Source organism: Clarias gariepinus, chromosome 11 (genome assembly GCF_024256425.1).
Source record: "Clarias gariepinus isolate MV-2021 ecotype Netherlands chromosome 11, CGAR_prim_01v2, whole genome shotgun sequence".
Classification (NCBI taxonomy): domain Eukaryota; kingdom Metazoa; phylum Chordata; class Actinopteri; order Siluriformes; family Clariidae; genus Clarias; species Clarias gariepinus.
In genome coordinates this window covers 34,391,546-34,398,922 of record NC_071110.1, presented here as the reverse complement: position 1 = coordinate 34,398,922, position 7,377 = coordinate 34,391,546, and positions in this window count along the sequence as shown.

The window sequence follows — 7,377 nt, the reverse complement described above, 5'->3', positions numbered from 1 at the left end:
AGTTTTGAATCTGTCCAAACACTTCACACCTACAAAAGGGCAAATTCAATTATTGAGCAAGGGCCTGACTTTCATCCCTACACCCAAAATAAATATAAATACAAAAAAACAACTGATCGCTGATGCACAGCAATATCATAGGAGACTGCTTTTGGCAGCCTTCTATAGATATAAAAAGGAGGGAGAAATCCTTCCGTTTACAGGGAAATCCAGCTGGACTCCCAAATTATCTCAAGTCCCAAACACCATCAGACAGATAATTAGAGCGGATAAATATGCGATCAAAAATATACCCTGGAATTACAGTAAAGCTTCAAACCTGAGTTGGGATGAAAGACAGGCCTTAAAACAGTTAAAAAATAACAGATCCATTGTGATCAAGCCGGCCGACAAAGGCAGCGCTGTGGTCATAATGGATCGATATGCATATATAATGGAGGCGGAACGACAGTTGAACCAGGAAGAATATTATAAAAAACTTTCAGAACCCATCTTCCTTAAAACGGTTCCTATCGTACGGGACATACTCACCAAATTAAGGGAGGAGGGTTTTATAAACAAAAAACAAGAAACTTACCTGATGGGTCCTGACGATCCACGCCCCAGGTATTTCTACCTTCTCCCTAAAATTCATAAGGAACCACACACTTGGAGTGTTCCTTTTGAGATGCCACCGGGCCGCCCCATTGTCTCTGACTGTGGCAGTGAAACACAGGCCACAGCAGAGTATATCGAATATTTCCTTAACCCGATAAGTACCAGACACCCCAGTTACATTAGGGATACCTATGATTTCATTGAAAAGATCAAAAATCTTTCTTTCCCTCCTGACTGCTTCCTGTTCACTATCGATATAGATAGTTTATACACCAATATCGAAACACCAGCTGGTATGGAGGCAGTCAGAGAGTGGTTCATTAAATTCCCTGATAAAAACAGACCTGAAGAAGCAATTTTAAAACTGCTGGATATTAACCTCACGAAAAATGATTTCGAATTTAACTCCAAGCATTACCTTCAGGTCAAAGGTACAGCCATGGGCAAAAAATTCGCCCCTTCCTATGCCAACATATTTATGGCAAGATGGGAGGAAAGGGCCCTGGCTGCTTGGGAATTTAAACCTTTCAGTTATTATAGGTTCCTTGATGACATTTGGGGTGTTTGGACCGGTACAGAGGTTCAATTTAAACAATTTGCGGACCACCTTAACAATTTTTACCGTTCTATAAAAATTAAATACACACTGGACAGAGCGGGTGTCAACTTTTTGGACACAGTAACCTATAAGGGCAAAGGGTTTGTGGAGACGGGCAAATTAGATGTTAGAGTCTACTTTAAAGACACGGACACTCATGCACTTCTCCACAAATCAAGCTTTCATCCTAAACATACTTTCAGGGGTATCGTGAAATCTCAGATACAGAGATTTCACAGAATATGTACCCAGCCCGAGGATTTCCTGGAGGCAAAAAGCATTCTCTTTTCTGCACTCCGGAAACGAGGTTATTCCCGTTCCTTCCTGAGAAGCTGTGAGAGTCGATTTCTCGAAAAGAGGAAAAGCGATAATAAAGGAATGATTCCATTAATCACAACCTTCTCTAAAGGAAGTGTCCATCTTAACAAGTTGATGAAATCTAATTTCCATCAATTTCATGCGCAAAATAAGGTGTTGGACGACCACAAAATCATTTCAGCCTACCGCAAAAATCAAAATCTCAAGGATATTCTGGTCCGAAGCAGGTTGCCTCCCTCGGAAAAGGAAAAAAGGAAACCTGTCCCACCTGGAGAATTCAGGCCAAAACGATGGATCCACAATCCACAAAATAAAACCATCTATGAGATTTCCCCGGCCTTGAAACATGACACAAGGAATTGTGTCTATTTAATTTATTGCACAAAGTGCAATAAACAGTATGTGGGGGAGACCAGAAACACTTTGGCGGTGAGGTTGACACAACATAGATATAATATTAAACACAAAAAAGATTCACACACTGTGGTTGTCCAACACTTTATAAAACACGGTATTGAATCCCTAAGGTTTATGGGATTACAACATAACAGATGGTGGTCCCACCAAAATAGAAAAAAGACAGAAAGGACATGGATTAACAATTTAAGTTCCATGCATCCATGGGGTTTGAATGAACAATCTAGAGTAATTTAAGACTCATGTTCAGGACAACCAGTGGCGGATGTGTCGGTGCTTGGTGACTGTGAGGTAGGCCAGTGCACAACGTGGACGCTGGAGATTGCCCACTCTGCGCTTTCTAACCCCCACCCTTACCTATCCCTAATCTTAACCTACCCCTAACCATAACCTTTTCCTACTTTCAGCTTTCTAACCCTATCTTTTCCCAACCCTAATCTTAACCCTAATTTACCCAACCCTAATTCTCCCTACCCCTAATCCCAAATCTTACCTTTTATTTCCGGCGTGGGAGCGGGCATGGCCTGGCGTTGCGGCTATTTCCCCTAACCTAACCTAGCCAGTGCCACCTCCGATAGTTGAGCTACTGATGTATCCGCATTATCCATGGAACCTGTCAAAAAGAATGATATTTCATTATATGATTATAAATAATGTATAGCAAATATTAATAATTAACTTGAACATTCAAAATAATAATCTATTTTACTTACCTGGATTTACTTACCTGTATTAATTAAATACAATTCAAAAAGATTGGGAAATGAAAACAATGGAAAAATAAAGGAAGAGATAATTATAATAATTATTTTTATATATTTTTTATTTTTTGAATACAAGGAGACCATATTAGAGATTATCGGGGAGAGGAAAAAACCACTGAGGAAAATAAAAATAAGCTCCACACTGAAAAAGTTTCTTGTTATTTTCCTTTTTCCTTTTTTACAAGGGGTACCACAATTACCAAAAGGGGAAAACTAAGCCACAGAAAGAAGGAAAACATCATGAGGAGAGAAACAGATGCTGTGTGAGAGACAGGTACTGTATGAGAGACAGGTACTGTATGGGGGACAGGACTGTGTGAGAGACAGTTGCTGTGTGAGAGACGGCTGCCGAGAAAGGTACTGTGTGAGAGACAGGACTGTGTGAGAGACAGTTGCTGTGTGAGAGACAGCTGCCGAGAGAGAGACAGGTGCTGTGTGAGAGACAGCGGCTAAGATTCCCATCAAAACAATAATCACAAAACCTGGAAAATACAACAAAGCAATGAAATAACAATACTTACACATCAAAACCACAATTACCAAAAGGGGAAACTCCCATCAAAACAATAATCACAAAAACCTGGACAAAAATCACCATAAGAAACCTGAAAAAGAGAACAAAGAGTTATAAAAAGAAGGAAAACCTGAAAAAGAAATTGAAGAAAAATACTTACCTGTTGTGTGTGCCTGTTGGAGGATCATAATTCCTGAAAAAAGAGGAAGAAGAGTTATAAAAATGATGGAAAACATAAGAAAATCTAATAAATATGGTGATAAATACTAAAACAACCTTGAAAAAAATTGAGGAGAAAATTTAAAAATTACCTGGTGCACTTAATAATTTTCTGAAGCTAAATAATAAGGAAATAAGGAAAATAAATTCAAGAAAAAAGGAGAAACAGTAATTAATTTTAACTTGGCTGTATTTTCTGAGGAGCATTTTTTGAACAAGGGGGCGGAGCCTGTGCATTTGAGCTGGTCATTTGCCAGAGTTCTCATCATTACAGCTTCAAGACAGCCAGGAGTAACAATATAAGAGAGTGATTGTGCAAAACTACAATGTAAAACTGAAATTCCAAAATCCTAAAGCAAGTCTGTGCCTGAAGAAGGTTGATAAAAACCGAAACGTAGCGCTAAAAGACTTGCAAAATAAAGAGCTCATAGTGTAACCAAGGGGAGGGATATATTTCAGAGCTAAAAAGGGAGATTGAAGGGGTCTGGGACTGATGATGTCGTGGTAGGCCCGTGCATAACGTTGGTTATGGGCCTGCATGAACCCGAGTCTCCCTACCCTATCCCCAAAACCCAATCCTAACCCCACTATGTCATTACCCTAATCCCCTTTCTCTAACCTTAACCTCACTCGGAGCCCGTGCAGAACCCTGAAGCCACGGTTCTTTCCCCCAACCCTATCCAGCCAGTGCCACCCGACTGAATTGGACTTTGGACCTTTTCTTCGCCTCCCAATAGCCTGAAAAAATAAACAAAATACCACAAAGAAATGAAATAAAATACTTACACCAAAGAAAGGGTAAAGTAAACACTTACCTGCTATCACAATTACCATAAGGGGACAACTTCCCATCAAAACAATAATCACAAAACCAGGAAAATACTACAAAGAAATGAAATAAAATACTTGAAACACTTACCTGCTTACCACAATTACCAAAAGGGGAAAACTAAGCCACAGAAAGAAGGAAAACATCATGAGGAGAGAAACAGATGCTGTGTGAGAGACAGGTACTGTATGAGAGACAGGTACTGTATGGGGGACAGGACTGTGTGAGAGACAGTTGCTGTGTGAGAGACGGCTGCCGAGAAAGGTACTGTGTGAGAGACAGGACTGTGTGAGAGACAGTTGCTGTGTGAGAGACAGCTGCCGAGAGAGAGACAGGTGCTGTGTGAGAGACAGCGGCTAAGATTCCCATCAAAACAATAATCACAAAACCTGGAAAATACAACAAAGCAATGAAATAACAATACTTACACATCAAAACCACAATTACCAAAAGGGGAAACTCCCATCAAAACAATAATCACAAAAACCTGGACAAAAATCACCATAAGAAACCTGAAAAAGAGAACAAAGAGTTATAAAAAGAAGGAAAACCTGAAAAAGAAATTGAAGAAAAATACTTACCTGTTGTGTGTGCCTGTTGGAGGATCATAATTCCTGAAAAAAGAGGAAGAAGAGTTATAAAAATGATGGAAAACATAAGAAAATCTAATAAATATGGTGATAAATACTAAAACAACCTTGAAAAAAATTGAGGAGAAAATTTAAAAATTACCTGGTGCACTTAATAATTTTCTGAAGCTAAATAATAAGGAAATAAGGAAAATAAATTCAAGAAAAAAGGAGAAACAGTAATTAATTTTAACTTGGCTGTATTTTCTGAGGAGCATTTTTTGAACAAGGGGGCGGAGCCTGTGCATTTGAGCTGGTCATTTGCCAGAGTTCTCATCATTACAGCTTCAAGACAGCCAGGAGTAACAATATAAGAGAGTGATTGTGCAAAACTACAATGTAAAACTGAAATTCCAAAATCCTAAAGCAAGTCTGTGCCTGAAGAAGGTTGATAAAAACCGAAACGTAGCGCTAAAAGACTTGCAAAATAAAGAGCTCATAGTGTAACCAAGGGGAGGGATATATTTCAGAGCTAAAAAGGGAGATTGAAGGGGTCTGGGACTGATGATGTCGTGGTAGGCCCGTGCATAACGTTGGTTATGGGCCTGCATGAACCCGAGTCTCCCTACCCTATCCCCAAAACCCAATCCTAACCCCACTATGTCATTACCCTAATCCCCTTTCTCTAACCTTAACCTCACTTGGAGCCCGTGCAGAACCCTGAAGCCACGGTTCTTTCCCCCAACCCTATCCAGCCAGTGCCACCCGACTGAATTGGACTTTGGACCTTTTCTTCGCCTCCCAATAGCCTGAAAAAATAAACAAAATACCACAAAGAAATGAAATAAAATACTTACACCAAAGAAAGGGTAAAGTAAACACTTACCTGCTATCACAATTACCATAAGGGGACAACTTCCCATCAAAACAATAATCACAAAACCAGGAAAATACTACAAAGAAATGAAATAAAATACTTGAAACACTTACCTGCTTACCACAATTACCAAAAGGGGAAAACTAAGCCACAGAAAGAAGGAAAACATCATGAGGAGAGAAACAGATGCTGTGTGAGAGACAGGTACTGTATGAGAGACAGGTACTGTATGGGGGACAGGACTGTGTGAGAGACAGTTGCTGTGTGAGAGACGGCTGCCGAGAAAGGTACTGTGTGAGAGACAGGACTGTGTGAGAGACAGTTGCTGTGTGAGAGACAGCTGCCGAGAGAGAGACAGGTGCTGTGTGAGAGACAGCGGCTAAGATTCCCATCAAAACAATAATCACAAAACCTGGAAAATACAACAAAGCAATGAAATAACAATACTTACACATCAAAACCACAATTACCAAAAGGGGAAACTCCCATCAAAACAATAATCACAAAAACCTGGACAAAAATCACCATAAGAAACCTGAAAAAGAGAACAAAGAGTTATAAAAAGAAGGAAAACCTGAAAAAGAAATTGAAGAAAAATACTTACCTGTTGTGTGTGCCTGTTGGAGGATCATAATTCCTGAAAAAAGAGGAAGAAGAGTTATAAAAATGATGGAAAACATAAGAAAATCTAATAAATATGGTGATAAATACTAAAACAACCTTGAAAAAAATTGAGGAGAAAATTTAAAAATTACCTGGTGCACTTAATAATTTTCTGAAGCTAAATAATAAGGAAATAAGGAAAATAAATTCAAGAAAAAAGGAGAAACAGTAATTAATTTTAACTTGGCTGTATTTTCTGAGGAGCATTTTTTGAACAAGGGGGCGGAGCCTGTGCATTTGAGCTGGTCATTTGCCAGAGTTCTCATCATTACAGCTTCAAGACAGCCAGGAGTAACAATATAAGAGAGTGATTGTGCAAAACTACAATGTAAAACTGAAATTCCAAAATCCTAAAGCAAGTCTGTGCCTGAAGAAGGTTGATAAAAACCGAAACGTAGCGCTAAAAGACTTGCAAAATAAAGAGCTCATAGTGTAACCAAGGGGAGGGATATATTTCAGAGCTAAAAAGGGAGATTGAAGGGGTCTGGGACTGATGATGTCGTGGTAGGCCCGTGCATAACGTTGGTTATGGGCCTGCATGAACCCGAGTCTCCCTACCCTATCCCCAAAACCCAATCCTAACCCCACTATGTCATTACCCTAATCCCCTTTCTCTAACCTTAACCTCACTTGGAGCCCGTGCAGAACCCTGAAGCCACGGTTCTTTCCCCCAACCCTATCCAGCCAGTGCCACCCGACTGAATTGGACTTTGGACCTTTTCTTCGCCTCCCAATAGCCTGAAAAAATAAACAAAATACCACAAAGAAATGAAATAAAATACTTACACCAAAGAAAGGGTAAAGTAAACACTTACCTGCTATCACAATTACCATAAGGGGACAACTTCCCATCAAAACAATAATCACAAAACCAGGAAAATACTACAAAGAAATGAAATAAAATACTTGAAACACTTACCTGCTTACCACAATTACCAAAAGGGGAAAACTAAGCCACAGAAAGAAGGAAAACATCATGAGGAGAGAAACAGATGCTGTGTGAGAGACAGGT